We start from the raw sequence: 26,019 nt of genomic DNA on the forward strand, positions 1-26,019 counted from the left end.
AGTATTTCCAATTATGTCAAACTGCCCTTGAAAGAAATTTACATTCTTTTTACAGCAAAAGTTACAACAGACACCAAAGAAGAACTCCTGAAGCATTGAAACATGAGGGACATTCATCCGGAGAGACAGTCCACTTAATATTTAACATTTAATGAGCTGCGCTAAAGCATTTCATGCGTCTGTTTCTGTTTCACATGATAAATTCAGCAGCTTTCTCCTAAAATATGAAGTTTTCCTTTAATCTTAGCGAACGGCGGGGATTCTTTATTAAATATGTGTCAGCAAAATTAACTACTTGATTTATTTTCAAGGGTCGGTGAACTCGATTTACTCCAGTCCTTCTGAATTCAGATTTAAGCACAGAATTAGTTGGTGTGCTAATTTCAAACCGCCATATCAAATTTTATCATTATTTCATGACTTTAAAACCACAATGACCTTATTTAAACCTTTACTGTCACACAGATTTACACTGACTTTGCCTCATTCCCGTGATGCTAAAAAAATGAATCACAAAGTGGCCATTTCTTCTACTTTCCACTGCTGGGGGGGACATATGGGCACCACAGTGAACAAAAAACAGAGCTGGCATGCAAACCCAAACACAGAGATAAAAACAGACACCCACATTTATATTATAACTCCTCATAGCAACTGCTGTACCCAGTAGATCAAACAAACTACCATTCACTCTGCATTGCTTGCATTCATTCCTACTGAGGGAATCCCTGTGAGTGTGGAGATGCCAGAGGTAGACATAAACTGTAGCGTCTGGCTGCTAACAGGATGTCAAAATACAGACCAAAAACTTTAAACTTATCTTGCAAGTGATGAGAAACAGCAGTGTGGTACAGAACGGCAAGGAAGACAGAAACACAAACGGTTAGAAAGAGCACACATGGAAAGGGAAGGTGTTCTCTCAACAGTATTTCCATGTTTGACTGGTCTTTAACATTTAAAGAGTAAGCTTGAGGAGCTAAAACATCTTTTTAGAGCAGAAATGGGTTTTTATGTGCATTTTATTTTGAAAATTTGTCATCAATCAGAACCAAAAATTAAAGATACTGCTAGGAAAGTGTGTTAAACATGTGAAGGAAAATGTCGATCACAACCAATGGCGGGATGACTTGACAATTCTTTTTTTTTTTCTTTGGACGGGGTACCATGTCGGATATGACAAAAACTTGTTGCTGTGCATTTTTACCATTCATGTTAAAGGTATTTTATAGCAGTGTGTGTTTTTATAACAGATATTGCATTTTAAAAGCAAATTTTCCTTTCTCTCTTGCTTTGATGTGGTTACTGCTACTGACAACATCACAATTTCTTGATCTATGTGTTCACAAAAAAAAAACCCTTGAACAAAATAAAACAGATTTTATTGTGAGGAACATGTTGGAAATAGTGTGTTTATCAGTTCTTCGGCTGTGCTTTAGCAGAGGTGTAGGGAGCTACCTTGTTTTCAGCTGCTTCTCCGAACCTGTCTGACACCATAGCCTCCTTCTCTGAATCATCATGGGCTTAGAACAAGCAATGACGCTATGCAAAGCAACCACACTCGCTGTATGTTGCTGTTATTACGGACATTAAACTTGAAAAAAAACTTGTTTTACTTCATTACAGTGCATCATGTTAATTTCCGAGAAAAAAGGGGGACATGTGGCTTGTTATCTGGCTGCCAGTCTTCAGAAAACATTCTGATGACTGGACTTTGACTGAGTTGTTTTCTGTCATATATCACTCTGCTACTCTGATGCCAGTATCAGTTATGCCTTGTATGTGCACTACAACACAGTGTATGCATTTAAACTGGTGATGACCGTTTTCAAAAATCCATTTCATGGCTGAAATTTTGAAAGTTCTTACATTGATCTTATACTGATACTGGTTTACTGATCTACTTGGCCAACAGACTGGCAGCACTGCAAGTGTGATCCTGATAGATGATCGCATTAGGGATGCAACGATTCTTCGCCTTTTTTCATGCAGCATGTTGGTATAGTGTTTGAAAAACATTGTTCTCTCAAGCTGAGATGCTTGGGAGTGAGCCATCTGTCATTCGTACTATCCCTGTCGAGAGTTGCACAAGCTCAAAAGTGATCAACAGGAAAAGAAAAACAGAGAGAAATGGCTGTGCCTGATGTAACATCTGCACATCCTAAAATTTCAAAAGTCTGGGAATATTTCACTCTCTATGGTTAAAAAAAAGATTTCTCGTAAAATATGTAAAGTAGATCTTACACATCACAGAGCACATCGGCAATACACAAGCATTTGAAGAAATGGCACGTGATGCAGCAAGCTCAGCCAGGTAACATTTTGCTTTCTATGCTGGCCAATGTTGGTCATCCACTGGCGATGTCATCCTGGCTTTTAACATTAATGTAACACTACAGTGCTGCTGACATAACCCAACAGCTTCCCCTTTTTACTTCTAACTCAATAGTATAAAGTCACGGTGGAATTTTTTCCCAATCACATTTTCTACCTCTGATGGTATCACGTTACATAGAGAGTAATGTACAGTACTGTATTACAGTATACTAACAGAAGTATGCAATTTGAGACACACTGTAGCTGATAGATTCTAGATTGTGATGCTAACTTATGGTGGTAACCATGGCAACTAGTGGAATTAAATAAAACGCATATCTGTTATATAGTCACTTCTATGGTACTGTAGAAACATGCGAGATTCCAGAATAAAAGATGGCAGAGTCCATAGAGGGCACCCTCCTTATGTACAAATAAAAGGCTTATTCTGAGTTAATGACCATAAAACAATTTTATATATTCAGGTGAATAGACAGTGATTTAGATTGGCCTTCTTATAAATGTATGGTCAATTTTTTACTAAGTTTCTTCTGCTTAATACAACAAGACTTCATATAACACACATCACCTTTAAAGTGGTGTGCATTAGTTGTCTTTGTGTACCATTTTCGTGTCTTCCAACACCCTTACCTTTTTTAATAAACTTTCTATCTACTTTATGCTCATTTTTTCTCTTTTATCTTCAATTTTTTCCCCTCCATTTATCTCCATCCCTGCCTCTCTCTGTCATACTGTACCAATAAATTCATGGAGACGGCAGCAGAGCTGACAACACCTCAATTGGTACAAATTATCCTGGGCCTGCAACCAAATGCCCCAGCGTCCACCATGCAGCAATCAATGTGAGCTCAGCTTGGTGGAAAAACACGCTCTGTAAAACACCAAACACAAGTAAATTCACACACAGCTGCATACCAGAGCACAGAGACTGACATGCACAAAATTCCTGTCTCTAACAAATTTGGAGTTGATTATCCATGTGTGGTAGAAGATGTGACCTTCATCTCTGTGTTTATTGAGTTTCCCTGATGTATCACTTTAACTGTATTCCACTCAGTCTGTGCCTTTTCTGTCTTACGCAAGAGTCTGTGCTCTTTACCAAGGAACTTCAGTCATTGTCTCCCTGATGAATCATGTTCCCTTTCCCACAACGTCTTCTCTGCTCACGTTAATCTACTCTTATAGAAACAAGAAAGAAACCTCCAAAATTCCCTTGATTTTCTTACATTCCCATTTGACATCACTTTTTATCTAGGAAATGAAACTAAAAGTTCTCTTCAAGAAATAAAGTATGTTATGTTTAGAAAGATTTAAAAACAAAGATGTATGAACACGCACAAATACACACAAATAATCACACTCTTACTTTGTCTTCTTTTTTGCAGCTCTGACACCTTAAAATCCATGATACCCTCAAGGAAGACCGTTGGTGCTACAGTGATTGAGCACTCCTTTACAGACACCTACACACAGCCTATTCATCTCTCTAACACACACACACAACATATGGATACACACGCGCGCATGCATGCACACAAACACGCACAATAAAGCCTTGGCGGTACCATCCATAAAGCTCTGCAGGGTAGCGCTGGATTCAGGTGGCAGATTCACAACCCCAGCAGTAATGAAACTGAGTCAAAGTGTGCCTGAATATGACGCACTGCTGCTGCCACTTTGCTCGTTTAACATCAAAACTGCTTGCTCAACAGTGTGATGAAACGTGACACACCCCCATGAGCCACACACAACACAGGAATTTTTTCTTTTAATTGTCAGAAACTGTGATGAAGGAATAACATATAGAGCAAAAGCTAATTTTAATATTTTTAACTGGTTAGATTCAAACACAAGAGGAGATTTAGGATCTAGTATTTCTTTGTTGATTAATATTCCTTTCGCTCTTTTACACTAAAATCTGTTAAATATTTAAAAAAATCTACAGAACTAGTACTCCTAAGCTGTTTTATTTTTATTTATATTCATGAAGCTATAGCCATGCCAGAAGCTTTGTGAGGCTGTACAAAACAGAGCAGATACTAGGAGTTCAATACTAACATTAGCATCCTCACATTCTCACTGGCTCTATCAAAATTTTTACTTCTAATTTACTTTTTTTCCCCCTCTATTTAAGGATGGCTTTAAAAAGAAGTTCAAAGTAACCCTCTTGTTTTCCACTTAGCCATTTTTAGTATAAAATTAACAACTGCTTTTTTGTTATTTCGATGTAAGAATAGTGTGTGGTTGGCAGCTGTTTGCTGTAGGACTGCTCCAATATAAACGGAGCATTGTGGGATACTCTGAATCAACTGTAAAAAGCTCTGTATTTTTATACAGGATTACAAAATGCATAAGTCTCTATACAGTTAGTTGTTTACAATTTGGAGCTTGCAGAATTGAATAGTGCTAACATGCTAATATTTAGCACCTATACGTCACATTGTTGTCAATGTTGTCGCATTAGCTCTGTGCATTAGCATGACATTTTTATATATTTAGCACAAAAAAAGGTAAAGAAATGTCATACACAGGAACAGCTCCAACAAATAGGTAAGTAAGACTAAACCCTCCCTTTCTTACGCTACTGAGGTGATCATAATAGATTGTTTCGAACTTGGAGGAGCCTAGTGTAGAAATAAGGTGACCAGATTTCTGAAGTGAAAACTGGAGGCGTATACCAAGTAGGGACACTTAAAGTTTCATGTATTTTGACAAAAGTGTTGCAAGAGGCATCAAACAAGCAACAGCCTTCTGGCACATATATTCTGAGACTATACAGAACGGTGCAGTCATGCCGTGATTTTGTAGGCAAAACCCGGAAATTTGCGAAACATGGGTCCCCTTAGTGACGAGCCTTTGAGATTTTTCAAAGGGTTTTTGGTTCACTGCTGGAAATAAGATGAGTCTAATAAAAGTTTATGAAACTTGCATATATTGTATATAAAGATAATCCTAAATTAATAATATAAGCCTCATATTTGGTTCATAGATATAATTCATGAAATCAAAAAGCTAATGTGATGCTATATTGAACTACAACACAGTTGACTGAAGCAGGAGTGTACTATTTTTACATCTCTGTGGCCTGCTTGCATGAAAACACTGCAGTGGCTTAACCAATGTGTGCTAAAAAGGACAATAAAGCAGGTGACCGTGATTTAAAAATACTCTAATTATGGAGCTCAATTAGGCGCAATTAATGCAAATAGATTGTTTCATTAGTTAAAATAACTATGGCTGTGATGTTATTCTGTTAAAGACTATTTCCACAATGGGTTAGCATCAAGCTGACAAACTAGAATGTGCATCCCTGTCCACTGCCTCAATGATGCATTGAGAGTAACGCTCTGCTCGTTTTCCCAGTTATTTGGTTTTAAATTAAACTTAACATTTTTGTCCATGATGAAAAACCTGTACAATATTTCATGTTAATCCATACTATAGTTGTTGAGATATTTCAGGCTGAACCAAAGAGGCAATCTGGAAAACAATGCAATCTCCTGGGCCACATTGCTGTTAAAAATAGTAAACACTATCTGTTTCCAGTTCTCACATGGGAAATCTTACTGCTTTACTCTGGTTTGATATTGTAATGAGGTGGATACAGTTATCATAACCACAAAGACTGATATGATGATGCCACTGTTGAAACTGGCAGCATTTCACTATCATCTGATATTTTACAGACTGATTCCTTCTTCATTTCATCAAACAATGATGGGCCAGTAATGGAAATGACAGCACCCTTAGCCCTATCTCACATATACATTCACTGGCACATGTTTAATGGTCAGGCACTCGTCTCTCTCACCATGGTGCTCTCCAAAATTGCTCTGTGCAAAATGAACGAGGGCGTGCTGTGCCAGGACATTTGACAGGGGAAAGAACATCCGCACACACACACAGACACACAAAACAATGAGACACTGAGAAAGCTCCCCCACTGCTCTCAAATTGCAACCAAAGAGATGCCAAACAAAGGAAGAAAAAGGATGAACATTAAAAATAGTGCAGAAAAAGAGTGATTATTTAAATGGAAGGTCAGACTATAAAACACAGGCAGATGCTGCAGTTATGGAAGGTTGTAGTTGTAGAAATTACTCTGAAATAAAAGAGAACACAAACAATAGCAGAGACATGGACAGAGAGAAGAGAAACAGAGGTCAGCAGCTGACAAAACAAAGGATGAAGTCAAAAAGGAGAGCTGCTATCTCTCTGTCCCAGGAAGGACCACACAAATACACCTTCCCACTCCCTCCCTGAGACCAAACACTCACACTGAGAGAAATGCTACTGCTGGCAGCACTGGGCGAGCTGTCAGATTAGAGGGGTGTTTGTTACATATAGACCAACAGTATGTTTAAAAATAGAAAGCAGGATCTATCCTATTATTGTATGTGAGCGGGGGCAATCCCCGTTTAGCTTATCCCACAACTCTTACTGCTCTATCTCACCCCAACAAAAGCACACACACACACAGAGGGGTATCCCATCTGGCCAGCTGGGGCCTCGGGACCATTAAGGGAATTAAAGGCGACAGGAGATAAGTAAGGAAAAGAGGAGGGAGGGAGGAGAGGCTGAGAGCACAGTAGCATCAATGAAAAAAAGGTTGTAAAGGCAAACAGCAAAAGAAGAAAATTTGCTGTTCTTTATTTAAATTAATAGAAATGACAACTTATTGAACTACTTCAAAGTAAGCTTGTCACAACACTAGATTTTTAAACTATGATGTGATACCATTAAAAATAAAACAATATGGATGCCTATTTTGATACCATAGCATCATAATTAAAGTCATAGGCACACACTGGCCCTGCATACTAAGCTCAGCTATCAATTGCTAACTGCTAATTAGTCTGTTTTTTTTGTTATGTGTAGATGGAGGTTGGTGTTGTTGTAGTGTTTTACCTTGTTTTTTTGCATTGCTTACATATTGCATGACTTAAGCCCAACTCCTAACTTTCTGGTGGTTGAAGAAACTCAAAGTATTCCAGTATCTTTGCGTTCTGTGTTGCTGACAGCTGATAGGCTTTCTTGTTGATGATAGCAGTGTACACGGGTAGCTTGTTTTGATCTGAGGAAAGTGCTTCATTGTGTTGACTAGCACCTGCTGCCACCAATTTTTTTCCACTTAGAGCCACATATAGACAAACACAAATTATGAGACCACTTTCATATACTTAACCTTCAGGATATTAAAGTCAGGTTAAGATATGCTTAGTGTTGTACATGCTTAAATGGCTAGTAAGTGGCTGACAAGGCAAATAGCTAATTCTTTTTAAGGATTTTGGAGAGGCCACACAGCTTTCAGAGGGGCCCTGGCTCTGCCCCTATTCAGGATGAGAATGATGCTCTGTGCAGTAGAGTGGGGAGATGCTAACATCTCATCTCCACAAACTGCACAAAGGTGCCAAACCCTTTAGAAGAGCTGGTGTCTGAAGACAATTAGCATGATATGATTTGTAAACTTTGAGATGGAGCAGATAGTGGCCACGCTTACTGGCCGTTCAACTGAGAGAATATCTCAGAATGGAACTGCAGCTATTTGCCAGTACAACGTTTTTCCAGTTTTAGATTTTTTTAAACTCAACTTAGTTCTTACACAAAGTCTATCAGTTACCATCATGAAATAGCCTCATAGTAAAAATGATAGAGTAAGCAACATTTCATAAATAAAATGAAAAATAAGGTCAGGGGACTAATCCTGGTTTAAATTATGAATAGACCTGTTTTGGAATAAGTTCAACGAATAATGGATCACTTTAGCTTTGTTAGCTTTAGATATAGCTAACATAGCTACGCTATCTATGTAATAAACATTACTACATAAGCTAATATAGCAAAGTTAGCTTAAGCAAAAATCCACATGCGCTAAAGCCACATGCACTGTAGCAACATGCGCTTAAGAAGCGTGCCCTTTGGTAAACATATAGCAAAAGCTAGCTTAGAAACATATTGTCAATATGTAGCTGCTTTGTGAGTGTACCTTTAGCTACATTAGCTATGTTAGCTACATAGTTATGTCAGCTACATAGCTTATGCAGCTGATGGTGCGACATGGCTATGTTTGCAATAACATTAACATGTTTTTGTGGAGGACAAGCTTTTCTCCTTTAAGTGGACTGTTTGCTTTATTAAACTTTTTGTAAACTGGTTTTGCATGTCAGATTTTTAACTTATATCCTAACAGTTACCTTAACCCTTAGCCCTAACTCTAGCTCTAAATTGGAATAAACAGAAGTTTATTCCAATTTTTATTTTGAAAGTTGTGGTGTGTATTTCTGTTCTGAGATATACAGTGTCTCAGATTAATGGTCTGTGAGAGTTGGGGTCAGAGATGTAAGGTCTGTAGCTAGACTGTATTGGATGGTGGAGCAAGGGAGTCCATGCTACTCCTACGTACCGCCATAATCCATCAGGGTGTTATAAATAAAAATACTGTTATGATTTTGGATGTCTTGTTTAACAGCATAAGCAACTATAGGATAAGAGAACCAAAGAAAACCGATCACTCTGATCACAGGGGGCGCCAAATTTGACACACCAAAACTTCTCACAGGAGCTTTAATGTTGAGTAGTGTGTAGTGTTATGGGAGTTACTGCACAGAGATGTTTAAACTTTGACACAATACTGGAAAAAATCTAACAATACTGCAGCATGTGTCACCAGGGCCAAATTAATAAGAGGCAACTTACCAGCAAGGGTAACAAACGTTGCCGACGTCTTTGTTGATTTTAGCTCTGCTTTCTGCTCTTGTTGCAGCTTCATGTTAAAAATGAGCCTGAAGTTTTGTACACCCCTTCATATCTATCCATAGAAACGCAGACTGTATCGTTCTAAAGCCCTGAATCATCAGAAATGTTGCCAACCACATACTGAATATCTACATGAATTCTTGGAAGGAGTCACTCTTTCTATTAACAAATACACACATCAGCATGCCTGAAATAGCATCGATCTCCACGCACGCTCTCTCCACGCTCCACCTTGTATACAACGCAACAAATCAAGCTCCTTACAGTGAGGCTCCACTGGCTCTTCTCATGGCTCGCCGCGTGTTGCCGTCCAGCCTGAGTCCATGTTCGCATCCAGACAAAACAAATATAAACTCCTCCGGTCAACGAGAGAAAACCCCGGACAGAAAGAGAGCAGCGGCCGGTAACTCTGTCTGAAGAGAAAGCGACTCCCTCTCTCCTCTGTGAGCTGCTCACCTCTCCCTCCCCACCTCTCCTTGTTCCCTCCCTCTTTTATTTTCCTTTCCCCGGAGCTTATGTGTCCCGAGGCTATCACTTCTTCGCTATCTCACCTTCCTCTGCCCAAAGCAAGTCAGTCGCGCGCTCCAACTCCAAACAGTGTTTCCGAGGCAGCCGCGTCACTACAGACTTTGAGCCGCACTCTAGTTTCAGTTCCACTTCTGCCTTTCCGAGAGAGAGAGAGAGATGAAACACTGAAAGCCGATCCCCCTCTGATCTCATCAAGCAAAGTTACCAACAGCAACCAGACCAGCAGGCAGCTGAAAGGAACACCCACCTCACCCCCTCCCTACCTCACCGTCCTGACTCCCCCCTTACTTACAAAGAGCTCAACTAACGCCCGCCTCCCCCCTGCTGTTAACAGCACACACCGACACACATGTTAACGTACACACACACCTACACGTGCCACAATCATGGCACGAGTGCGGCATGTGCACGTTAAAGAGATCAAGCCGAGTCATGCCAGTCTAGTGAGGTTAACCATGAGTTTATGTGAGGTAAAGTACCTGGAGTAAACTATTAAAAAAGTGCTTTTTAAGACTGAAAGTGTTCCTCAGTGTTATTTTTCTTGCGTCACATTTGTTCTGTAAACGCGTCACATGCCTGGCTGTCTGGGTGATGATCTGTTCCGTTTTGTTCTGTCCTGTCGTCATGTTGTATTTCTGCCCGCATTACTGCATAATTTGGCTCTGGGGTCAAGTGATGAGTAAGTTCGCTTAGCAGCCTTTTCCCACATCCACTCTTCATCAGTCATTCACAAAGTCCGGGAAGTGAGGAGGAGTTTAGAGAAGCACATTCTGCTCACACTTTTAAAATGCATGCAGCTGCCTTTTTCTTCACTACTTCTCCATGTGACATTAAACACAAACAAGCCCTTACACTCCTAACATTTTTGTAATGCTCTTTGTTTGCGTGCATGCACGTGCACATTTACTGTTTTTCTATACATACTGACATGTAAAGTGGAAAGGCGGACCACAGTGTTCACAGTCATGCAGCACAGAGGCCCAGCCAGCTCACTTCCTGTATAGACTTCCTTTTCCCAGAGCTGCAGTGACCACAAGGGAACCAAACTCCCCTCAACACCACCACTCCCACCATATATGGTGACCTTATCATTACATCACATGTCTGCAGAGGCGTTCAAATGCAACTCACAGCAGTAGAACACTTGTTTTATCTGACTTTTCTTCCTCAGATATCTTCAGTGTAAAAGAAAATACATGTAATAAGGCTTTGGTTTAATAGACGGAAATATAGCTGACTATGTAACACATGCATAAAACATTTTTTGGCAGCTATAGTCTGATATTTTCCCTTTATACAATTGCATACAAGTAGGGATAAAGAAAAAATATCAACAAAACAATGTGGACCTGAACTATATATCATGTTTCTAATGTGATGGCAATGTGCACATTTGCAATATTTTGCAAGGATGTGTGATGTTTTTGGATTTTAGCCAAAATCTACATTAAAAAAAAGAAACAAATAAAATGAACAAACTAAAAAAAATGGAATAAAATAAATAAATAAAATTGAAATTAAGGTAAGGTAAGGTAATGCATTTTTTCACATTTTTTTAAACATGAAAAACTAAAATCAAATTACATTAAAATAAATTAAAAATACATAAAAAACCAGAAATAAATACAAATAAAATAAACTCTATAAAAATGTGATCAATCAAAATAAATTCAAATTTTTTATCAAATAAAAAACTAATTAAAAGAATTCACCACATACTAGTAGTGAAAGACTTTAGGAGAAATTTTTGTTTTTGTGGCAGATTTTGTCCTTTTTTTTTTAAGTTTCTAATTTATTGGTGAAATTGACTTGAGGGGGCTGCATTGAGCGAGGGGGAGAGCCGAATGCCTTCCCAGGTGCCTTCCCCTGATCTAAAAGTATCATGTTCAATGCAAAAATGACAAAAGAATTCGGTTTCTTAACATTTTCCTCCTATTTATTTGATTTTACTCATTTGTTAAGGAACTTTTTCAATGTCAAAAAAAATAAGGGCATGTTTAAAAAAACTCTGCTATTCTATGTTTGAACAAACAAAGTTATTACAATTCAGCAAAAAGTGGTCACACACATTCAGGAACACACACATGCACAAGAGCACACACCTTTAACCCCGTCAATTGGCTTCATTCAGACCAAGAGCTGGAAAAAGGAAACGTGCTGATCCGTAAAAACACACACGGGCGGCTATGGATCACCTAATGCAGACATATGCGTGAGACACTTTACCTTTGCCCCACACACAGACACACACATAGTTCATATATACATGTGCCACCACACCAACCTGAACCTATAACTGGGCCGCTGTTATTCCAGACAGCAGCCGATGTAGGTCAGTGGTTTTGAATGTAAGCAGTCAGTGTAGGCTTAACATAATACACACAGGTAGAGGAGGGGAGGGGGCTTTGAAGTGAGGTCAGAAGGCAGAGAGAGAGAGAGTGAACCACCAGAGTCACATGGTGGAGCCAAGTTGAGGTTCTGCAAATAATGATTTTCCCTTGTAAAGTACAGATTTTCTTATTGGAGCCAGTTCTATTCATATAAAAATGCGTTATATTCATTGATGTTGTTGTGTATAGTAATTGCGGTAATCCCATTGGTTCTATTCTGTAATCCTGTTGACTGAAAGAGCATATCAGCTGTTCCAAAAGGCCAATTAAGTGCAGTAATATCACGACCTGGAGATGCTGTAGTGATATTAAAAGATCAGCAGAGTCTATGTTTAAAGGCTGGGCTCATTATTTCACCGCTGCTAATTTACAGTTTAATTTGCATTTAAAATATAAAACCCACAGAGTCAGCCCCCTAATTCTACTGGATTAGAGGCTTTTCTGGGTTTTAGTTTTGAGAGGCTTTGCTTCAAACCAGTGATCACCAAAATTAAAGTGTTGTCCATTTAAAATTGTAAATGTCCCTTGCAGGCATATGTCAGCTGATACACAAAACTGATTTAGGTGGTTTTTCATATTTTCTAAGCTGCTGTTGTCTGCATCTTAATGTCACTGTTCATGTGTGTTTTGTGTGTCTGTGATGCAAGTGTAATCACTAAGTTTCCACATTTTTCAGCTAATAAAGGGATTTAGACTTACTTCTGTCACCCTGAGCAGAGTAACAAAGATTCGGTTTGACGTTAAAGCTTCAAACAGAGGGCTGTCTTTTCCCCTTCTTCTCTGGACCCTGCCATTAATTGCCCCCTGATTTTCTGCCTCAAGGCACATTCACACTTAAGGGACCCCATGGGGCCTTTGTGAGTGTGTGCATGTGTATGTGTGAAGGAGAGAGAGTTAATCTGCAGAACAATACGGGCCTGTCCTCACCCCACACACTCAAAATTAGGGCTAGAGGCCTGACAGCTGAGCAGCTTCCTGACAATAGAAACTGAAGGTGTGTGTGCCTGCGATTGTATGTGTGTGTGGACTGCTCTCTGCCAACACGCGTGTCAAACATAAAGCCATCCAACTGTCCACACGGCCCAAGGGAGAGAGAGAGACAGAGGGAAGGAGGGGTATGGATGGATGGATGGGTGAGGAAGTGGGAGGGACGGGGGTCTGAATGGTGCAGCCTTGGGGTGAAGGGTGAGGACAGTGTGGGAGTGAAAAGAGAAACAGTGAAGGGTAGAATTACTGTGTGCAGATGGCTGAGAGAAAGAGCGACAGGAGCATGGCCTGTTTGGACGAGGTGATAGTCAAAGAGAGATGATGGAGGCACAGATGCAGGGTTTGATCAGGTGTTGTTTTTTCACAACTTTAGACACAAATAACCTAAATATTTATATCCCTATTTTCTAACATTTACCAAAAATTCTAGCTTATAATTTCATTGAAGAAGCACTTTAAAAATGTTATTTTTTAAGATGTGACGGATGTAATAGCTCTGGTTTCTTCACTGTCCTCTCTTCTTTCATCAAATTTCTTTCTGTGTGCATTGTATCTACAATGCACAGTATGTTCCTTCTGCCGCCAGGGAGATCTCCATCTGTGCAGCTTCTCCCATCTCAGTGGCTTACTTCTTGTTTTGAAACAGCATTCCCTAGTGTATTTACTAAACAGTAAAACACATAACACAAAATTCATACTGGGGGAGAAAAGCTGTAAAAAGTACCCTTTTCTAAGATGTATTTTTGGGCTTTTTCATGCCCTTATTAAAGAGAGAGGACAGTGAATAGAGTCGGAAACAGGGAGAGACATGCAGGGGATGGTGCCACGGGCTGGATTCGAACCCGGGTCGCCTGCGTACATGTTGCGTGCCTTAACCACTTGACTACCAGTGTGCCCCAAAGTACCCTTTTTACAGGTCACAGAATGCCTTGGGAGTAGTCTGCAGTACAACCAGTGGTTGACGTAATAGTAAATAACCTGTATGAAGGGAAGTTTTTCTTGAATTGGGTCCTCAGTTTAAAAAATAGGAGTAAGCAGCAGAGTTGGGCTGAGCAGTGCCTCTCTGTTTGACTTGGAAATGTTTAGCAGGGAGTTATGGGAACAAGGGGACGGGGGTGAAGTTATATGTTACTAGCAGCTGATGGCAGAGAATATAATATATGGGCAAAAGTGTTCGGCCACCCATTACACCAACAGGGCCTGTAATGGCTTTGTATTCAAATTCATCACTCCACAGAACATGTTTCCAACTGCTCCACAGTCCAGTGTCACTGTGCTTTACACCACTCTGTCTTGGCATTGGACTTGCATGTAGCTGCTCGGCCATTGAAACAATTCCATGAAGTTCCCACTGTTCCGTTTTTGTGCCTACATTCTCATATTACTAACATTATCGGCAGATATTAGCTAAAAAGGCAAACATTAGTATCAGTAAGACACCAACATTTCTGCCAATATTTATATCTGATATTTTGGCTGTAAATATCAACATATATCGACTGTAAATTTTGGCCATATGTACTAATAAATTAGGGGCGTTTTAGGCTGGACCAACAGACCTATGTAAGTCAATGTCTTTCTTTATTCATCCTCATTGTTTTAACTTTTTTAAGTATGTTTTTGGGACTAAAGTTTGTTTCTTTATTCATGACACCCTAAAGTGTCAAAGGATTTAATTTTTAGGTCTGAAAAACACATTTAAATATGGATATCGGTTAAAGTGAATCTGTAAATATCAGCATATTGGATATGCATCCCTAATCACATACACAAGCAACCACAAAACATGAATGAGATACAGCAACAGTAACACGTCCTTTGGTAATAGTCTTTGAATAAAACATTTGGTGTCCATGGCAACTATAAACATGTCATGTCTTTCATGGTCACACTGTCATAGTGGCCACCATTACAAGACATGGACCATTAAAACTCTGAAAATGAAGAATTTCTATGTCCATGAGACATTTGAGGTTATGGAAATACACCACTAAAACAATACACATTAATGAATGGTCTTTTTTAATTTATATACACATTTCAGTATTAAAATGCTATAAACCACACATTTAACTAACCCTAAAGCCAAACTGCCAGGACAGCTGCCTATCTACTCCAGTTAAAGTATTTTTATATGAAAAAAAAAAAAAAAAAAAAAAAATATATATATATATATATATATATATATATATATATATATATATGAGGCTTGAACTAGGACTTTCAGCATAAACTTAGAAATAATGATTAATTAGGGTCCATAATAATAGATTTTTTAATCAAATTCAGTCACATGCTTTATTGCCCCTACTGTTAAGTATACTACTGTTCCTTAATGTCTATTTCAGTTTAATGAACTCACAAACAGCTCACTGGAAAAGTCAAAAGTCATCTGCACCTTTTTACAATTCTCTTAGTTCCTTTCCAGTCCATTACAGGTTCCTTTTTCCATGATTTTCAATCAACCAACGTTCTATATAGTCTTTCAAAATAAAGCAGATCTGAATGAGGGCTAAACGATTTGCAAAGAAAATATTATTGCAAAATTTTCCCCTTATACTGTGATTGCACTTTAATCTGTGATTATTTTTAGGTTCCTCATCTTGTGTTTTAGTCAATAAACGCAAACAAAAAAATCATTCCATATTATAACCAGCATATTAGATAAATTAGCCTAGAGATGAAAGATTTTGAAAACATCTCTAAATGGGATTGTTTTGGCTCATATTACAAATTTGATATCAGATGCTATTTTGAAGGGGACGATCATTTCTATGTCATTCTTGTTTGATGAAAAACAAATACAAGAAACATGGGATTTTACACTACTCCTAAAAAGCCCCTTGAATGTGTGCATTATGCATAGAGCATAAAATCTCTGCTGCAAAAAAATGGCATTAAACAGGCATTTTGACACATTTCAAGTTAAAAATATATTGTACTGTCTGTGATTTAAAAATTGCAGCAGAAAATATTGTAATTCAATCTAATTTTCCATCAATTTTCTAGTCCTAATCTGAATCCAACAGGATCCCAATTAGTCTTATTCTAAGATAGTACAAAAAAACGAAAAACCGTTTAAAATGTAAAATAGTTGCATTTCATATTGCTACAAAAGGGTGAATTTAACCGCAATTGACTAAAGAAATTCTAACAAGAATCACAATTGATAATTGCAATCATTTGCCTAGTTAGACCTAAGTTTAATTCAAAAGTAATGAAATCTAAATATATCTTTTAACTTTACATTCCTCACCACCAGAAGCTCTGAAAGGAACAACACCTGCTCTTACACCCTATCAGGAGGCTGTCCTCATCTTCCTCTGAGGACATCTATAAGAAGACAAGGACACAACATTCAGCCGTCATTCTGTGTAAACACAAAAGAAAGGCTGAGAGAAACACTCGAGGCTCCATACCCTCTCACACACATCGATACAGATGCCAGCCATCTGAGTACAGCAGGTATGCATTAATTCAGCCTGGCTGCACAATCAATGATGGTAAATGGAGGCAGCAGGAGGGACAGACAGACAGGGATCTGCTACTTTCGTTTCCCACTCTCTCTCCCTCTCTCTCCATCAGAACACAACCTTTCTATGTCTTGTTTCATTAGAGGAAAGCTTCCTGAGTGAGTCACTGTCTCACTTAGCACAGCACAAAGCACACATGCCGTGTTCCCTTCCCTTTCAGACTCTTCGATTACACTGTCAGTGGGTATCATGTCTACCCCCCACTCTTCATTTAAAACACACATTTCTCTCCCTCTCTCTTTATAAAAGGATGTGCCTCCACTAAAGCAGATACACTTGAAAGACTTGATTTAAATGAGCAAAGTCTCTCCATCTGTTTAACTATTTTCTGATTTTTAAAGTCCACAGTTAACTCTTAAACTTCCCAAAGCCTTTTTTAGAAACTCCAGAAATTTTCAGGACAGGCTACAGGACTGGTAAATAAAACAACAGCATCCTATAACCATAATGAGCAGAAAAGAGCACACTGATGATAATTCAGCAGGTCACATGATTTAAATGTCACCAACCCTGCCCGTCTACTGACGGTCAATTTTCCTGAACAGTCCTGCACTCACACATCGACTTCTCTCAACTTTCACAACTTTTTCTTGGAGCCACAAAGGAAAAAAAAGGTTGGCTGTTGGCATTAAAACATGCAGCTCACCCATTTTCAGGAGTTTTGTGCATGTGTGAAAAACACCATTACTCATCGTAAGTCCACTTAAAGCTGCTGTGAGGAACTTTCTGTTTGTGTTGACTGTGGCGCCCCCTGTGGACAAGCTGTGCATCTCCTCCCTTCACTTATCTTGCACTGTACATTCAAAGTCATTTTTGTAGTTTAATTTTCCTTTTATGAAAAGTGAATTGTATTTGGGACAGGTTTAGGTCAGTTGTCAGAGCAGACACTCATGTGCGCAGGCTGCAGTCCTCAACGCCCTGCACGCAAGTTCAAATCTCTTTCCGGGCCCTGTTTGGTTTTCTGAAGTCATGTTTTATTGCAGGGTGAAGGAACCCATTTAACTGTTGTTTCAAGTAAAGTCAACTTAAAGTTAATGTTTAACATCTAAGGGCTGAGCTGCCAATTTGCTGACTCACACCACTGTCCTGTAGGTGGTGGTAACCAGGTTTAAGTAACACACAAACAAGCATTAAAGGAGAAGAAATATTACAGTTTGAGCTGTCTTATCATCTGCTTGAGCCAAGTTTGTCTGCCCTGACATTTTTGCACCATGAGTGAAGTTACTGACTCAGTTAGACAAGTCCCACCTGTTTGGAGCAACCACAAAAACAATGGAGGGTATTCTTAGCATGGTGGACGGGGACTTCCTGGTTCTGTGTAGTGAAGACCACACTATCCGAGACCAAGACTTGCCTGAGACCAGAGTGCACAGAGACCAAGACAAGACCAAGACCATAAAAATCAATTTAAAAAACATAAGGTTGAACAGTTAAAGAGCATTCTCTCTTTAATTTTTGTTTTCTTTTTAATAAATCTGAAAGATAAAAACAAGGTTTCTGCAACTCTTTCAAAGAATAACATGCAAGAATCTCAAATTCTAACAAATTTGTTCAACTAACTTCTTGTAAAAAATAAATTCTTGTATGTATTTAAAAGCAACTGAAGCAAGTCTGGGGTTATTTCAAATAGCTGAAAATGAAATGTTTATCTACATTTATCTACATACTTAGCTGCAGGACAAAAAGATATAGAAGATCTTTTATACCATCAGCGAAAAGACTATATAATTCTACCATAAACAGATGAGACTCCAGACAAATGAATTTCCCTTTGGGGATTAATAAAGTTATTGTATTGTATTGTATTGTATTGTATATTTGTCAGGTGAATGAGGCCTAAAGTAAGTGTCCAGAGGTATTTCTGACTCAAAATAAGATGGACTGATGTCCAAGTTTTTTCAGTTGTAGCTATTTGTTGTTGTAGCAGGTGCTTTTCCTTATTGTTACATTGATAAAATCGAAGAATAGCAGATCAGTGCTGGTCTTGACCAGTCTTGATGGAAAATCCCAAGTCCGGCCAGTCTGGGACTGAGACAAGACTGAGTAAAAACGCTCTCGAGTCCGAGACAAGACCAAGACATTCAAAATGTGGTCTTGAGACCGGTCTCAAGACCAAGACCATTCTCGAGTACAACAACACTAGTTCTGTGTGCCCCTTACTTATACTAATTTTACTGAAATTGCCTACTACTCTGAAATGGGTATTACCTATGCTCATCATTTCTTTTGGTCATCTGCACACCTTAATTAATTTATTGAGTAAACTTAAGATACAAATTTACTTAAACTCTAGTGAAATTGCACAACACTAAAAAAGCTTCTGTAAATGCAAAACAAAATGTCTACTTTACTTTACTGAGGCCAAAAAGTTACTTTTATGTAGCTTTTCTAAGGCAATTGGTTTGCATGATTTTTTTAATGGAGGGTTGACTAATTGGGTGTTAAAGCAATCCCTGCTTGACAACAAATTTAGACATTGAAAGTAGCTGCATAGAATCAGTCAGCCTTGTTGCTGATTTCTTTGTTTGCTTTTGTAGCTTCCACAAGCTTTAGGCAGCTTTTCACCATCCTGTATTTCACAATGTTTGAACGGCTGTCCACTTTTTTTAACATGAAGTGTGTCAGGAAGTTAAATTTTTAAAAGATTAATCACATGACAGCAGTATGTCAGCATGGTCATGTATGACATTTGGTCATTCTCTGTTCAGATATATCTGGTCTTTGGCCTGAGCTATGACAGTGTATTCCACTGATAGCAACTATACAAAAATACATTTAATTTGTGATAAATGATTGCTGACATTTTGCTATCGCAGCAAAACTTCACTCTTTTTGCCAACTCTGCAAGCTGTTGTGTCTTATCATCATTATGTTACTGGATCGGTGCACTGACAGGCATACTAATCGATACCAGAAACCACATTTTGACAACTTTATTTACACTTGATCAGTCCTTCATATCATCTCTGAACTGTGTCCAGCTGATGTTTACATTTATTTCAGCTGAATTTATGTCTCTCTTTTGCTCTTTTACAGCTGCCACATGGATTCTGCCTCCCCCTCTCATCTCTGCCTCTCTCTCTCCCTCCCTTTCTTTTTACTCCCCATCTCCTCTATCTCTGCTCATCCATCCATCATTTCAGCACCTCCCTCACCACTCCACTCCTCCCACAATTTTTTTCCACTGACAGTCCCTCTCTTCCTTGAGTCTCCTCTCCACCTCCTCCCCCTCTGTCTCCCTCTCCTCCCCCCTTTTCTCCAACATCTGCTAGTCTGCGTCTGTCGCTGCTGACCTCTCGCTGCCACGTGCCACGTCCTCCCTTTAGTGTCCCACAGAGACCCTAAATCATTAATACACACAGACACCGGCTTGTAATAGGTGGCTGTCCCCTCACACAGATGGGGAGAAAAGCACATAAATTTAACCTCTGATTGCAGACTCTTACTGCATCGCTGTATAATTTGTCAATTAAATGTCGTATAAAGAGCAAATCCTTCAATTAAAGGGGCCTGGGCCACATGTGCAGGGAATCCCAGCAGATTTAAGGTCATCACTCTTAAGCCTTGATTACATTACAATAACACACATATCAGCTGTGACACCACCAGCATGTAGATGTTTACACCAAATATCACACTACCTGAGAGTTTGAGCTGTGCAGAAATTCAAAATAAATCGTACACTAAAAATCTCAAACAACTATAGAACCTTGAATAAAAGTGGATGCAGCCTTGGTGCCTTAAAACTGCATCCCTCCTGGGGCAACTGCTGTGGTTGCATAAACACGTCTGTATACAATCTTAAGACAAAAGTTGCCTACCTACCTATCACTTGATATATAACTTGTGATGGACCACGCTCTGGATGCTTGACCCATCAAACATGCCCAGTTGGTTTGTTTAGCATCAGACCCCCAGACCATACTCAAGCACAGTACCCACCCTGGCCCTGGCACGGATGGAAGAAGTGCACTTCAGGATAGTAAAGCTACTCAAAACAGAATGAAGTATAATTGATGCAAATAATGCACCACCTTCCACGATAGAGAACCTTCATGATAGAGAATCAGAGAACCATATTTGACCAAAACAACAAAAAATAAGCCGCAAAGTGAGTAATGTTGCTAATTTGGCAAATTTGATTCCTCATTGTCATCAGGCAGATTCATCTTGTAAAGCTTTAATCGGAAACATTTATTGCTGGTCAGAGAATGACAGGACACATCTGTGTCATTTAACAAGGACAAGGCAGTAGCTACAGGCGGGGTTTAGTTGTATTACAAGCTTGTAAATAATTGCTGCTGGTGAAGAGATAAGCCCAGATGCAGCTATAGAGGCCTTTTTATTAGTACTGGACAACATTTCTTTATCAAAACAACAGCAAAAAGTGGAAGCCACTAGGGCTGTCTTCAGGCACACTCACTTAAATCATGGATTAAGTTAAAAGGCCTTTAATAGCTTATCTAATAAAAAATCCATAAAAATCAAAGGAAACAGACCGGTTTCATTGGACATAGGGTTTTCATCAGGGCTTGGTGGTAACAAGACACAGACACAGGTGAGGTTCATTTAAAAGAATCAGTGGCCAAGGGGCTATAACAACAATGGCATATGTAACTACTATAATCAGTGGCATGTCTGTCTGTCGGTCCGTCTGTGTCAATTTGCACACTACACCGTTGCTCCAATTGTCCTTTATACCACTTAGAAGACTTCTTGGGTGTACTGGTTCGAAACTGGTGCCAGGTGCACAGATCAAGGTTATAATAGTTAACTAAATAACGAAAACTAAAATGTAAAAATAATTTAATTTAACTGAAACTCAATAAAAACAAGGCTTTACAAATAAAACAAAACCTAACTAAAATTGTATTGTGTGCTTACAAAACTAACTCAAATGAAATAGAATTAGGGACAAAATCTCCTTCTTTAAGCCCTTGACTAGCATACTGACTGACATGAACACCCAAGCAAGGAGAGAGTAAAATTGCCTGATTTGATTGAAGACAACTTCACACAATTATAATTTTAGGTACTGAGTTGCATACAGACATTAAAATTGAATAATTAAAATGAAAAGTGAAGAGCCCTTTTGGGTCTTGCCCCTGACAGGCATCCTATATTGCAGAAAAAAACTAAAACTAACACTAAATCTAATAAAAACTAAACTAAAATGAAGCATTTTTGCAAAATAAAAACTAAACTAAATTTAAAAAAATTTAAAATGTATCTAAAATGTAGCAGTAAAAACGAATTAAAACTACACAAAAAATTAAAACAAAAGGTGAAAACTAAATAAAAATGAAAACTAATGAAAAATCCAAAACTATTATAAGCTTGGTACAGATTTTCTATAAAATCCCAAATGTTATTTGAAAGGTAAATATAAAGGCATGGATGGATGGATGGTGGATGGATGGAGGGACGGACAGACCACGGTCACCTCTGGATGAAACAAAACCAGACAGTGACAGCCAAAATGTCAAACTTGGTGCTTGGGATTGGTAATCCTGAAAATAAATGATTGCATCACAGTTGCATCTTGTCATTTGCTAAAAGCCAATGTTGAGGGTTCAGCATCTTTATCAGTATTACGTCGATTTTACTGATCAACCTGCAAGGCCAGAGGTCGTAAGTGTCACCTGCAAGCACCATTTCAAATTTAGCTTGCAGTCTGACTGCTGCAATAACAACATCACTGCCATATTGCAATATACTGCAGTTCACCACAGGGATTAAAAAATGCATGGTCCACAAATTGCTTCTATCACACTGCAGCCCCTCACATATATGCTGTGTGCCATGAGGATTCAATACATCACTCTTTTTATTGCATGTATGAGTGTTTCATTCTGTGTGCATTCAGCTTATCTTTCATTCTACTCCACGAGCTGTGGAAAATTGGACCCTACAAACAACTGTGACACATTTCCTCACATCAGTCAAGCGTACACTCATCTGTGCTTCTGTTTCATGTGAACCTCTGACGTCACACGTTTGACTGAAGCCTGCAGTGAACATGGATGTGGCTGATGTCAAATCTGTGTTTGCACTCACAGCTTTTAATACAGAATCAAGCACTGTTTCAAAAGAAGAAATCAGGTCAGAGTCAGGCAGACAGACAATCAGATAGAGAAATAGCGTCAGAGACGGAGGTAATCAGTTGAGACACAGTTATATTTTATCTACACACATGAACAAGCAGCTGGACACACAAGTGAAGGGGAAGGCACGAAGGCTTTAAGGCATATCTGTGACTTATCACACTAAAGCAGCAGAATAGATTTACTCTTACCTCATGTAAAACACTGATAAATGTTGTCATGTAGGATAAAAACAAATGTGACCACTCATCAGTGGGAAATCTTCTGCACAGAAAAGTTGAGGTTCATTTGTGAGGTTAAAATAAAAAATGGTTGCATGGATCAGTCACTTGTAGGGATTTACTAATTAATGGTGTTACAATATGATTTTATCCAATTTTAACCATTTTATAATTTTTTTGAAGAATGAAATGTTTCTTGTTTTTTCTTTATAAAGACAGACAACACTTTAAATTTTGAGGCTGTATGTGGAGTAATAAATGTCTTTTTTTCTGTATAAAAATTGATACTGATGGCAGCTGGTAGAGCGCCCATCAGCTGGAACTTGGTTCTGTTTGATTCATGTTTTCCCTCAATCTCTCCCCGTATTTTCAGTCTGTCTTCAGCTGTCCTTTCAGAATAAAACATCATGAATAAAACACGGCCTTTATTTAGATTATTTTAGATTTTCTTAAAAAAAAAAAACAACAGTCATGTTGGTTGTGTTATTTTAGTGTTGTTCATCAGTCTCTTTAAATATTTTCATTGTGTTTGTTTTCTGCTCACCTCATGTTTGTCGAGGAAACATTCACAACCATAAATTCTTCACTTGCTTCTGCCAGTATGCACATCTATTAGCTCTCTGAGCTACTGACATCGAAAAAGAGAAACCAAGAACAGATAGAGTGCATTCAGAAAGTATTCAGACCCCTCCACTTAACTGGTGTTATAGTTGTTTAAATTATTTTTTTTCTCATGAATCTACACTCAGTACCCAAAGCTGACAAAGTAAAAAAAAAAATAACAGAATTTTAAAAATCATTTTAAATTAATTAAAAAATTTTAAAAATGAAATATCACATTGACCTAAGTATTCAGAACCTTTGCAAAAACACTTGAAATGTAGCTCAGGTTCCTCCCAAATTCTCTTGATCTTTGCTGAGATGTTTCTACACCTTGTTTACAGTCCACCTATGGTAAACTATGTCAGAACAAAAAATCAAGCCATGAGGTCAAATGAACTGTCTGCAGAGCTCAAGGCTACAAAAAAATCCTGCAGCATTGAAGGTTCCCAAGAACACAGTGGCCTTCACAATGCTCAAAAGGAAGAAGTTTGGCACAACCAAGACTCTTCCAAAAACTGGTAGTCCAGCCAGACTGAGCTATCTAAGGAGAAGGGCCTTAGTAAGAGAGGTGACCGAGAACCTGATGGTCACTATGACTTAGCTCCAGAGATCCTGTGTGGAGATGGGCGAATTTCCAGAAGGACAACTGTCACTGCAGCCCTCCACTGATCTGGGCTTTATGACAGAATGGCTACATGGAAGCCTATCCTCAGTGCAAAACTCATGAAAGCCTGCTTGGAGTCTGCAAAAAACTCTACAGCCCATGCCCATGACCTCTAAAATAAGACACCAGGGACCAGGCATTCTTCTGTCTCCTGAGGTGGTATAAGCACCTCCATATTTTAAGCAGTTTTTGTAAACATTACTTACATTTAAGCACAAATATCACTTAATAACCATGGCTTTATTTTTATACAAAAAAATGAGAAAATATGGCACTTTAAATTATTTCAACCCCTACCACTGGATGTAAACTCTGCTCTACCATTCTTAGTTTCATCCTTCACTGTTCATTTAACCTCTTAGCACAGTGGGCTAACTGGCTTCTTTTTAGCTGAAGACTGGTGTGTGACCTAGTGCCACTAAGCTGCATACGCCTCTCACCTCTCACAAAAGAACCGAAGAACACGCTGAAGGAACAGAGAGCTACAAACAGGCAACCGGGGTGCTCTGTAAAATTGGGACACACACCAATCTGCTTGTTAAAGTTATGTAATGTAATATTGACTACAAACCTACTGGAGAAATTAGATCTTAATGCCTTAATTGTCTATATTTGTATTAATTTTTTAATGTATTGTATGGTAGGGTTACATCCCTCGTCAGTAAGTTAAAACTCTATCCAGCTGTTGTACTTTAAACATTTTGCAGTGATGTAAAAGACTGAAATTCTGCAGAAATGTTGCTCAAAGTTCACCTTACCCAGAGTTCAGTCTACACCGACATGTCTTTATCCTGTGTCCGTCCAGTCAGAGCTGAGGATGAAAGGTCAGTTGAATACGAAGACTTCAGGGTTTCCTGTCAACAAGCAGACACACAGATAGAGTCATCAACTGCAATCAGTAAATACATAAACACATGTAGACACACATGGACTCCTGGACTTAGACAACACACACCTTTAGTTTATTTCATGCCCTCTCTTTCATATTTGCATTGTTGTGCACTCAAAACCGTGTCGCAGTGGGTCATTAAATCTGTCAGCTAAAGCACACCTTAAGTTCCCATCATCCCACAGTTTCACATTTTCCATTTACCGGCTGTCTTGTTGTGCAAAGAGACCTTTTACAAAATGGGATATTAGCCTTGTCACACTCTGTGACATGCACTCTGTCGTCTTGTCAAACTGTGTGATGACGGTGCTGCCGGGGCCCACAGAGAGGCCTTTTCTTCCCTTCAGGTGTGACGTGTGTTGTTTTCATCTGTCACTCTCACAGAGTAACATTTCTACACCTCTGTGTGCAAGAAAAAAGACAAGGTGTAAGGAGAGGTGTAATGCAGCCATTACAAATTAAATATGTCCCCATAGGTCTGAGGTGAAGCACCAGCAGCATGTCTCTTCTTGTGAAACTCAAATGGCGACCTGCGGGCCACTTTCAGCCCACCAGCAGGTGTCATTTGTCCTCTGAGACATTTGGGAAAAAGATGGAAATTTTTAAGAATATATTCATTGTCAATATTTACCGCCTTAGGTGTTTAAAATACAATTTTTCACTAATTTATCGTGATCCTTCTATAATTATGCTATAACTTCTATAATTATTACCCTGCTCTATACTATTGTTCCTCACCAAACAGATCATAAATAATCAGAAGATCACAATAAGGAGAAAAACTGTGGAAGGTTTTAAAACTATAACCACATACAGTAGTGGCTTGTATGTTTCATTTACAACAAACTGTGTGCATCTCAAGGTTTTAATAGTTAACTAAAACTAACTGAATAACTAAAACTAAAATTCAAAAATCAATTTAGTTAACTGAAACAAAATAAAAACTAAGCTTTACCAAAAAACTAAAACCAACTAAAACTGTATAGTGCACTTACAAAACTAACTAAAAT

General features: G+C 38.7%; 1 protein-coding gene across 5 annotated transcripts in view; it reads right to left on the reverse strand.

Annotated features, from left to right (window-relative positions):
- LOC121520321 (SPRY domain-containing SOCS box protein 4-like) overlaps window positions 1-24,901 on the reverse strand; it is an 85,690-nt gene extending 60,789 nt beyond the window's left edge. For 2 of the 5 annotated variants that reach the window (XM_041803704.1, XM_041803700.1), the window contains exon 1: window positions 9,642-9,786. The gene's annotated coding sequence lies outside the window, so the exon portion shown is untranslated. The other 3 variants (XM_041803703.1, XM_041803699.1, XM_041803701.1) reach the window with 3 other exon arrangements.
- Between the last annotated feature and the right edge of the window lie 1,118 nt (window positions 24,902-26,019).

Source organism: Cheilinus undulatus, linkage group 13 (assembly GCF_018320785.1).
Source record: "Cheilinus undulatus linkage group 13, ASM1832078v1, whole genome shotgun sequence".
Lineage (NCBI taxonomy): Eukaryota > Metazoa > Chordata > Actinopteri > Labriformes > Labridae > Cheilinus > Cheilinus undulatus.